Genomic DNA, 11808 nt, shown 5'->3' on the forward strand with positions numbered 1-11808 from the left:
CACGGACCGGGATCACCTGCCCGCTGTACCAGAAAGCAGATTTTGTGAATGGAACACAGACCTTCAGGTAAAATGGGATTTTTTTTTTTTAACTTAAAAAGTCCAACCTCTCGTGCCGCCTGGGCAACCGGGAGCCCTGGGATGAGAGTCCTTTCGGCGTGAGCATCCGTGCTTCGAGCAAACATGTCACCCAGCAAAGCCTGAGCCCGGCGGCCCTGGGGATGCGCGGAGGTGCGAGCCCGGGCTCTGGCGAGCGCTTTCTCCCGGCTGAGCGGGCCCTCACTTCCAGCCCGCGCGTCCAGGGCCCTTGAGCACCTCGTCCTCCGCCAGAGCCGGACGCCCACGACCACACTTAGGAGGGAGTGGGGGGTGGTGTTTGACCACGGGAACGGCAGAAGCAGCTAGTGGGGCGCGGGTTACAGGGCCCACGGCAGCATCGTCTGCGACAGCGAGGAGTATCGCCTTCCTCATTAAGGCATCAGGATGATGCTGTTCGCATCACGGGGCACCACGGAGCCGTCGAGCAGTTAGGGCTCTGTCGTTTTACCTGGAAAACGTGCGTGAACCCTAATACACAAAACCACAAATACAAATAGTCCCATTTATATAAAATGAAACTCCAAATTAAACAAGTACATTTTTTTAAAAATCTGATGGGATACTCGCGAATCTAACAACACAAGTAAGTGGAATGGAAGTGAGCGATAAAAATGTCTGTTTAAATTACGTTTGTATTCTTTAAATTTTTCATAATAGTCATTGCTTTCTGCATTATTTATATAATGGGGAAATATAAAAATGGAAAAACAGGTTTAAATCAATATGCCACTACATACTCTTACATTAGAAAACCGGACGTGTCAACAAAAACTGAATACTAACTTCCCTGGGGTGTTGGAATCATAGCTACTCCTTGTTTTCTTCTTTCAGCTTTTCTCTCTCTCTCAAATCTGGAGGCAAAGTATAGTATTTCCTTGCATTTGGATTTAAAGTGTCCACACTTCCTTTAAAATTATAGGATGATTCTACATCACTTGTCATCTGCTTGAAGAAACAAGGAGTGGTGTGGCATGGAACTTGATCTCGTAAAAAACCTGATCTGATATCTACCATCTCTCTACTTCACATTGTAGAAAGTGACTTCTGATCAATAACCTCATTAAACCCTCGGAGCAGTTCCATGAAGTCCCACCACCCTCATTTACACACAGAAGCGCGTGCAGAGAAGAGAAGTTCCGGCTACTGAACTTCGGGATGAAGGCGTCTTAGTCCCCGCGTCGCCTCAGGGACAAGGAAAATGACTCCCTTGAACTGAAAAGCAATAATCACTTCTTGCAACCCATGGATAACCCCACTTGGTCGTGGCATACCATCCTTTTTAGAAATTTCTTGATTCAATTTGCTAAAATGTGTTAAGAATACTTGCAACTCTTCTCATGGGGAACATGGGTCTGTGATTTTTTTTTTCTCAACCCTCATTTGGTTTCGTTATCAGGGTAATGTTGATCTCATAAAATGAATAGGGTAGTGTTCCCTCCTCTTCTAATTTTTGGAAAAGTTTGTGTATATACAGCATTCTTCTTTCTTTAATGTTTCAGTAGAATTCACCAATTAAGCCATCTTTATTGGCCCGGACTTTACGAATTCTGATTTGTTTGCTTGTTTATTTTGTCCTGAAGATTTATTTATGTATTTATTAGAGCCCACATGGCAGACTCCTCGTGGAATGCAGAACCCGATTCTGGGCTCATCCTAGAACACTGAAATCATAACCTGAGCTGAAACTAAGAGTTGGATGCTTAACCGGCTGAGCCACCCAGGCGCCCCTACAAATTCTATTTTAAACAGATATATGACAATCTAGATTCTTCATTTTTTCTTGAATGAGCTTAGTTTGTGTCTTTTGAGAAATTGATGTTTCATCTACTTGGTCACATTAATGGACATAATATTATTCATAATATTCCTTTACAGTTTGTAGAATCTGGGTACATGTCCCCTCTTTCTTTCCTGATATTGGTAATATGTGACTCTTTTTTTTCCTGATCGGTCTGGCTAGAGATTTGTCAATATTATTCAATTTGTCAAATAACCAGACTTTGGGTTTCATTGATCTTCTGTACTGTTTTTCTGTTTTGTTTAATTAATGTTTGCTTTTCTATTTAATATTTCTTTCCTTCTGCTTATTTTGTGTTTAATTTGCTCTTTTTTTTTCTAGTTTCCTTTTTTTTTTAATTAACCTTTTTCATTCCAGATTTGTTAACGTACAGTGTTATATTAGTTTCAGGTACTTTTTCTAGTTTCTTAAGGTGGAAGTATAATTAATTTATTTGAGAACTTTGTTCTTTTATAATATCAAAATTTGTTGCTATAAATTGCTCTCTATACAAAACTTCAGCTGCAGACCCTTTGTTATAGTTTGCTTTTATTTTCTTAATGAAAAACTTAAATTTCCTTTGTGATATATTATTTGACTCATGGGTATTTAGAAGTATTGTCTTTAATTTCTGGTATTGATTTCTGTTTCGATTCTGTCATGGTCCGAGAATATGTTTTCTATTATTTCATTCTTTTTAAACTTAACAAGATTTGTTTTATAGCCCGAAACACAGTTTATCATAGTGAGTATTCAATGTTACTTGAAAATGATGTTTTCTGCTGTTGTTGGATAGAGTGTTCTCTAAATCGTAGGTAGGTCAAGTTTGTTAATGATGTTGTTTAAATCTTGCATATTCTTACTGATTTTCCTGACTAGTTGTTCTATCAATTACTGAAAGAGATGTGTTAAAATCTCCAACTGTAATTGAAGAATTTTTCTATTTTTCTTTTCAGTTTATCAGATTTTCCTGCATGTATTTGGAAATTCTGTGATTAAGTGCAAACATATGTAGGATTATTATGTCTTTTTGATGTATTCACCCCTCTATCATTACGAAATGTCCTTCTTGATCTGTTTTCAGGCATTAAGGTGGCTTGATTTTTTCTCATTTGTTTTCCTTCTCCCAGGTGTCAAAGTTAGTCACTGTCTGAAGATGATTACTGTCTGAAGTAAATGATTTTGTATATTTTATTCGGTGTTCTAGTTTAAGGTGGAAGAGTAAGTCTGGTCCCACTTGTTTTTTTACCATGGTGAAAAACAAATCATTTTTTCACTGGTCATTTTAAATCCACCAATCTGACTTTATTTTTAAAGATTTATTTATTTATTTATTTATTTGGTGGGGGGGCTCTGTCCCGTGGCCCCAAGATCGTGACCTGAGCCAAAACCAAGTGTCGCTGCCCTAGCAACTAAGCCACCCAGGCAACCCCCTCCCACCAATCTGACTTGAAATCTTGGAGGGATATCATCCTTTTCTTTGTGTCGAGTTTATTCACCTTTTTCTTCCATGACCCTCTTCTTGAATATAGACATTTCTGCAACTAATTTTATTCCTGGTCAACACCGTGAGAATTAATAGTTGGAACAAGTCCATGAACAAAGAATTGCAGTCAGCGTTCAATAGCAGAAACAGAACCATGGGGGATGGTTACATACATTTCATGTGTATATATATTATACATATATTTGTATGTATATTTGAGAGATTTGTAGAAGCTGGTTAGTAGTCTCCGTAAATGCTGAGGTGCTGTGGCTCAGAGTCCATGGGGCGGTTTGATCAAGAAGGGAAGAAAGATCTGAAGTGGGGAAGATTAGAACAAGCTGGAACCCACAAGCATGGATGGGAGCCCTACGGGATGGACTGAAATCTGTGTTACTTTGGTGATGTCCTTCTGTCCTGCTGTCCTTCTAAATGAAGCCAGGGCTCTTCATTTAGAGCTAAACACACACTTTTACCCGAGGAAGAAGAGGCTGAAGGAGGATCCAGGGGAAGGTGGGGCTGTGGCGCGCCCAGCTGCGGCCCCCTGAGCAGGTAAGTCAGCACAGGACTCAGAGGGAGCTACAAAATGGCGGCCACTTGACTTCTCCCTCCAAATCCCCAACAAGAATGGCTCTTGGGGACCATCCAATCAGAAACATCCAGAAAAGGGAATTCTGGGGAATGTAGTTCAACCCGACCAAGTTGATATAGACATGAAGATAATGTTTTGGTATTTACATATGTAATAATCAGTAGTACACTGTCTTAATTACTGCAGATTTATAAGTAATTACATATATCTTGATATATATATTGTACCAGTCTTCCAACTTTGCAGTTTTCTTCAATAGCTTCTTGTTTTTTAAGTTGCTATACTATTCCAAATGTGTTTTTATTTTTATTTTTATTTTTTTTTAAAGATTTTATTTATTTATTCGACAGGATAGAGACAGCCAGCGAGAGAGGGAACACAAGCAGGGGGAGTGGGAGAGGAAGAAGCAGGCTCATAGCGGAGGAGCCTGATGTGGGGCTCGATCCCACAACGCCGGATCACGCCCTGAGCCTAAGGCAGACGCCCAACCGCTGTGCCACCCAGGTGCCCCCAAATGTGTTTTTAAAACAGTGAGTTAATTTCCATAAAATACATATTTGGAGGTTGATTGGGATTTTATTGAATCTATTGATCAATTTGGAAATAGTTGTCATTTTGATAAAATCGAGTCTTTCAGAAAATATAGTATTTCCCTCCATTTAATTTCCACCAGCAATATTTTGTATTTTTAATGCAGATTCCTGCACATCTTTTGTTAGATTTATTCCTAGATGTTTAAGTTTTGGCTGCAAATGAAATATTTGAATTTTAATTTCCACTTGTTATACATATATGCATTTTGTATATGGTCTATAATGAAAAGAAGAAACAGAAACAAATAATGTTTAATCTTAGCTGAAAGTGGGCATCTACATATTACTTCAAATGTGAAGCAGAGAGACTGAAGAAATAATTTAGCGGATACCCGTGCTGCACAACAACGCTCATTTGCGCTCTCCCCACTAACATTTAAATAACGTCATTGTAATAATTAATGTTTCATTCAAAATGTTATTAAAACTTCAGGTCTATTTTTGTCCTAGAAGGGTGTTTCTTGATTACGAACTTGGATGATGAATTCATAGATGGGGCACCTGGGTGGCTCAGTGGTGAAGTGTCTGCCTTCGGCTCAGATCATGATCTCAGGGTTGTAAGATCGAGTCCCATGGTGGGCTCCCTGCTCAGCTGTGAGCCTGCTTCTCTCTCTGCCCCTCTCCCTGCTCATGCTCTGTCCCTCTAAAATAAATAAATAAAATCTGGGGTCGGGGGAGTGGAAGAAAGCTGATGTAACACTCTGCCATTCAACGCATTTCTTTTTTTCCTGATACAAAATCATGGGACGGCAGAATGATTTGATTATATTCACCCTTCAATCATGCATGATATTGCTGTGTGATACTTCCATCTTGTGTCTTTATCCTAAATATCAGTCATTAAAAATAATGTGTATCAATTTCCTTGCTTACTATAGAATTCTGCATACTATTCTTTCATATTTAATAATTTCCTCATCACCTATGTTAACATCTTATGTTCAAATTATGCTTGGGTTTTTATTTCAATGAGCATTATTTTTTTTTAATTAATTGATCTATTGGCTTTTCATTCAACTTTTTATTTTGACATAATTTCTAATTTATGGAGAAGTTGAAAGAATAGGACAAAGAATTTTCATAAATCCTTCATCTATATTCACCAAATGTTAACAACTTATGACATGTGCTTTATTTTTTCAATAGATACAGATTTACGCATATATAATTTTTTCCCTTAGGTATTGAGAGTGAGTTTCAGACAAGATGTCCCTTTACCCCTAAGTATTTCAGTGTTTTCTAAAAACAGGAACCTTCTCTTTCCTATCCACAGAACAATTAGGAAATCAGGATTAAAACTCTTAATTTAATTTACAGACCTTGTTAATGTTTTGCCAATTGTATGGATCCTTTATTTTAAGAAAAGTAGATTGCATCTACTTGTCGTGTCTCCTTAGTCCTTGAATCTGGAAAAGCTCTCCACCCTTTGTCTTTCATTTCATTGATATTTATTTATAAAGATTTTACCTGTTTGACTAAGAGAGAGCACAAGCAGGGGGAGCAGCAGAGGGAGTGGGAGAAGCCGACTCCCTGCCAAGCAGGGCGGGGATGGGGGCTCAATCCCAGGACCCTGGGGTCATGACCTGAGCCGAAGGCAGAGGCCCAGCCCAACCGACTGAGCCACCCAGGTGCCCCCATTTCATTGGCATTAAAAAAAACCCAAGTCGGGCAGGTATTTTGTAGAATGCCCCCTACACCTGAGTTTGATGTTTCCTGAGAGTTGAATTCAGATTATGCGCTTTTAGCAGAAAGCCACACAAATGAGGTTCATCACTGGGAGGTGCGTGATGTTGATTGTTCCGATACTGGAGATGCGAACTCTGATCAATTGATTAACGAGGTGCCTGCCTCGGCTCTCCACGGTCAAATTACGGTTCTCCTTTTGTATACCCATCATATGATTTACGCGTTTCGCTTCTAGAAAAAATATAAGGTAAAGGAAGAAGTAAGGTAATATGTGAGTGAAAAACAGGCGCGGTTTGTCGGCGCCACGAGAGTGGACGGGAAGCGCACGCACGCGCCCGGGAGGGGACGCCCGCGCCCCGGGGACGGCGAGGCCCGGCGGTGTCCCCGGGGTGTCCCCGGACCGCGTGGTGGCTCTGTGGCTGGAGGTAAGCGCCACACCTCGGGTGCGACTCCTGCAAACCCAGCGCGGCCTGGGGTCTCACGGGGCTGGCTTTCCCAGTGACAGCCGTGTTCTGGCCACAGGGCGCGCGTGGAGAGGAAAATCCGGGGGGGTTTCAGGGACAGCAGAGAGGCGGCATCGCGAGCCCCGCGTTTCGCTCAAAGAATAACCTGGTCGGTTGGCTTTCTTTAGTTTCGTGTGTTCGGGTTTTTGCCCGCGAAGGTAATTGTTTAAAAAACCACCGCAGGACACAGCAAACTTACAAGTGAGGGACGGTGCCAGGCACTCAGTCACCGGGGTTCCCCTGCAGTCCTGCCGGGGCAACCTTAGGGGGTCGCAGAAAAACACGCCGTAGTCGGCAGGACTCGAACCTGCGCGGGGAGACCCCAACGGATTTCTAGCCCGTCGCCTTAACCACTCGGCCACGACTACACGCAGGCGTGAGCGCACGCTCGCTCCCGTGGAGCTCCGGGGCCGCGCGCACCAACGCGCCAGAGCTCGCGGCCGCGCGGCGGGGAAGGCGCTGTGGGAGGAAAGCGGCCCCCCCGGGACCCCGGACCCCCGACCCGGGAGCCCCAGCGCCGCCAGCAGTCCCAGGTGAGTTCAGGTGACCCCTGCCTGCTCCGAGCGCAATTCCCTGGCGGCAGACCCGCGGGCGCCCGGGCCCCAGGGCCGAACCGTCTCCTTCTGCGCCCGCGCTCCTCCCTGGGGGACCCCGCGCCAGGCGGGCTCCGGGCGGGTTCCAGGGGGTCCCCAGGCGGGGGACTGCTTCCGCTGCTTTGTGTCCGGGGTGGGGGGCGCTCAAAGTGATGCAGCCCCCGCAGCATGTCGCTCCGCCGTTGGCTTCTTTGGCCCCACGCAGGGGCTACTTTAGCCAAATTTAACCAACGCAACAGGTTTTGTTTTTCCTCTTACGTTTCGACCTTAGTTTCTCTGTCACAGTGTTTCCCCAAGTCTTGAAACTGATATTTGTCTATCCTGCTTGGAAGGTCTGAATCTAATGTTTTAAAGAGGGAGGACAAATGTATTTCAGGTGGCGGCGCAGGCGGTGGAAAGATTCACCTGAGGCCGAACAAGGGCGATAGAATACAACATGGGGCGGGGGTACAGGACAGAAGAGGAGAGTCTGGCTGCAAGGAGGCCGTGGGTGGGGGCTGTATTCAAAATGGGAAAGTGAGGGGCGCCTGAGTGGCTCAGTCAGTTAAGCTCCCTGGACTCTTGATCTCAGCTCAGGTCATGATCTCAGGGTTGTGAGATGGAGCCCCAAGGGGTTCCGAGCTGAGCATGGAGGCTGCTTGGGATTCTCTCTCTGCCCCTCCCCCACCCCCTAGTGTGCTCTCGCACTCTCTCTCAAATAAATAAATTTAAAAAATGGGAAAGTGAGGAGGTATGGGGATGTCTGGAATTTTCGCTTGTTGGTAACTGTGCCTGGTTGTAAGTAGCCCGTTGCCCGCCGGGGCTTCCGGGTGTTTTGCAGTGAGTCAGCTGATGGGCCTGTCTGCATTCAGCCAGGTGGTCCCTGTGGGCCCTCGTGCCTAGATCAGGTTTCCATTGCTCGAACCTGTTGTCTACAGGCTTCACATTTGTAGCAAACCTACAACATGTTAGGTAAGTTCCTTTGGAACTCTAGTTTGAAGGAAGTTGAATACCTAAGAAATAACAGAAGAGAAACGTGTCATGCTTTCAAAGACCACAGGAAAAAAAAATGGGTGCAATTAATATGAACTGAATTTGTTGAATCAATTTTTTTCTTTTTTACTTAGAATAAAAGTAACAGGGATCCCTGATGGTTTCACCGTTTTTATTTTTCTCCCCATTGACGTGTGTGGACTGGGGGAAAAAAGAAGGGGCATAGGACAATAGATTCAGACAAAAGTGAATTGGAGTTCAGCTGCAGGAAACAAAACCATTCTAGCCATTTTAGTCCCAAGCTGGAAACAATCCAAAGTCCATCAACAAGAGAAAGGGTAAATAATTGGTTTTCATACTAAGGGATAGTAGAGCAATGAGAATAAATGAATTTCAACTGCACACAAATTGGAAAAATCTCACCTCATATTAAAGTGATACCAGACATAAAGAGATGTATATGATTCTATTTATATGTAGTTCAAAACAGACAAAGCAAATTTATGATATTAGAAGTCAGAAAGGTGGTTGTTGACGGTGGTTATGACTGAGAAAGTCCGTGAGGCGACCTGCTGGAGATGCTGAGAACGGTTGTTTCTCATTCTGGGGTGCTGGGTACATAGGTGTGTTCACTTTCTGAACGTTTCTTAAGCTGTATAATTACAGTTTATCTGCTTTTCTGCATTGATACTATATTGTATATCAATAAAAATGTACTTAACAAAACCTCTCAAGCTATTTTAAGCAAAAGGGGATTACAAAAGAATACAGAACTTAACAGAATTTTTGCAACAGAGGGATGGAGGGAGATGCCAGCTCTAATCCCACCCTGCAGAAATGGTCTTCCAAGAGAGGCTGCTGTCGTCTCGAGGGTCAAGAAAGTAGGAGATTGGGGTGCTGGGTGGTTCAGTCGGTTAAGCATCCAACTCTTGGTTTCTTGGTTTTGGCTAGGGTCCTGATCTCAGGGTCCTGAGATCGAGCCCCCCCTTGCATCAGGCTCCCCATTCAGCGGGGAGTCTGCTTCCCCTCTTCCTCTGCCCCTCCCCCCTGCTCAAGCAGTCTCTCTCTCTCTCTCTCTCAAGTCAGTCTTTAAAGCTGCTGCTGGAATTGTTGATTTCAGGCATCTGGAGGCCTCTGCAGTAAGAGTGTTCTTTCTAGGGCAGTGGTTCTCAAATTGTAGCATGAACGTGATTTGTCATGACAGAAAGCAAGTCGGTCAGTGATTTGTGCCCTGGTCTTAATTTATAATTTTTTTTTGAAAGATTTTATTTATTTATGTGACAGACAGCCAGCGAGAGAGGGAACACAGCAGGGGGAGTGGGAGAGGAAGAAGCAGACTCTTAGTGGAGGAGCCCGATGTGGGACTCGATCCCAGAACGCCAGGATCACGCCCTGAGCCGAAGGCAGCCGCCCAACAACTGCGCCATCCAGGTGCCCCTGGTCTTAATTTATAAAGGTGACTGAGTGATGAGAGGTCACTCAGAGAGGAGAGGTCAATACCGAAAGAAAAGTTTACTGTTACTCACAGTTCCTCCTCTAGAAACAGTTTTGAGTTCTCTGAGAGACAGTTCTCCTGAAAACTAGAAACTACCCAGGGTCACAGTGGGAAGCACCGGTGTTGGTCAGGAAGCAAAAAAGAGCAGGGGGGAAGCATGAGCCCTAGTCTTTGTCGGGATTTCCTCAGGCAGGGAAAGGCAGGTCAGGGTAAACAGTTCAGGGTGGGCTAATCTGAATAATCCCAGGGAGCTTGGGGGTGTCAGGGCTCTCCCTAGCTGTCTGGTACCTGGCCCTGGGCTGATGAAGGACATTGGTTCGTGAGCATTAGATAAAGGAGGTGGTCCAGGCAGTGGGCTCTGGAGGGCAGGAGACAGAAAGCTCCGGTTAACTTGGCCCTGGATTAGTCGGTACTGAAGAGACAAGTACAGAACCTGAGAAAACACAGAACAGTCAGAAAGTAACAAATTTCTGAACAAGTTGCCGAGTGCTGCTGCGCTGGGGACCGCTCCTTGAGAACCCCGTGTTGGGGAGCACACCCTGCCTCCTCGACACCCCGCACTTTGCATCCCCGTGCGGAGTGGCCAGGGTGCCGGCCACTGTCAGCCGGGAGCCGGCGCGTGTCCACACCCGTGACCTCGGACGGAAGCATGAAGCCACCCAGGACCCGACTTGCCAGCGAACCGAGGAAATGTGCTCTCGCCCTTCTTGCCTCTGTGGTACGGGCAGGCTCAGGACGTGGAGCTGGACGGCTACTGCTGATCTCCTCCACCCTGTCTAGACGTTGAAGCTGCCGTGCTCTGCCTTCCCGGAGAATTCAAAATAAGGCATCGGTACTGCACCGACGGGTCGCCAACGGCCGCCTTGGAAGGGCCCTCGCTGTTAGCGGCCAGCTTTGCAGCCACTGTCCCCAGGAATTCCACCCAGATTCCCACCATCCGATTTATTTCCTGTAGTCTTTTTTTCTTATTGATTTTAAGGAGTTCCTTAAATATTCTAGACAAAATTTTTTTGCCACATATGTGTATGACAAACATCTCCGCCCACTCTGCCTTTTCATCCTGTTAATGGTGTCTTTGGATGTGTTGAAGTGAAGTTTAAGGAAGTCCGATTTGTCAATTTTTTATGGTTATTGCTTTTTCTGCTTATTAAACAGGAAATCTTTGCTAACCCAAAGCTCATGAAGTTAGTCTCCTGTTTTCCTCTATAACATTTATTGTTTTAGCTTACATAGTTATGTCTTTCATACGTCTTGAATTAGCTAAAGGGATAGTTTACAGAAGAGATTGATGTCCACATTGTTTTCCTTTGTCCAGTTGACTCAGCTCTGCTTTTTGAAAAATCTGTCATTTGCCCCACACTGTATTATCTGTGGTTTTGTACAGGCATATCTACGTTGTTCCGTTGATCTTTTTATCTGTCTTCATGCCAGTCACACTCTTAATTTTTTTATTTAAATTCAATTAATTAACATATAATGTATTCTTAGCTTCAGAGATAGAGGTCAGTGATCCACCAGTCTTATATAGTACCCAGTGCTCATTACATCACGTGCCCTCCTTAATGCCCATCACCCAGTTACCCCAACCCCCCACGCCTCCCCTTCAGCCACCCTCAATATGATTAAGAGTTTCTTATGGTTTGTCTCCCTCTCTGATTTCATCTTGTTTTATTTTTTCCTCTCTTCCCCTATGCTCCTCTGGTTTGTTTCTTAAATTCCACATATGAGTGAGATCATATGATAATTATCTTTCTCTGATTGACTTATTTCACTTAGCATAATACCCTCTAGTTCCATCCACATCACTGCAAATGGCAAGATTTCATTTTTTTAAATTTAAATTCAGTTAATTAACATATATATTATTTGTTTCAGGGGTACAGGTCTGTGATTCATCAGACTTGTATAATACCCAGTGCTCATTACAACACATAGCTTTCCCAATGTCCATCACCCAGTTACCCCATCCCCTCACCCCCGTCTCCTCCAGCAACCCTCAGTTTGTTTCCTATGAT

General features: G+C 44.2%; 1 non-coding gene across 1 annotated transcript; it reads right to left on the reverse strand.

Annotated features, from left to right (window-relative positions):
* Positions 1–7019: 7019 nt before the first annotated feature.
* TRNAS-AGA (transfer RNA serine (anticodon AGA)) lies at positions 7020–7101 on the reverse strand. Its single transcript has one exon. It is a non-coding gene; the product is annotated as a tRNA-Ser (tRNA).
* Between the last annotated feature and the right edge of the window lie 4707 nt (positions 7102–11808).

The sequence above is a fragment of the Ursus americanus genome, chromosome 32 (assembly GCF_024610735.1).
Source record: "Ursus americanus isolate L20-20 chromosome 32, mUrsAme1.1.p, whole genome shotgun sequence".
NCBI lineage: Eukaryota > Metazoa > Chordata > Mammalia > Carnivora > Ursidae > Ursus > Ursus americanus.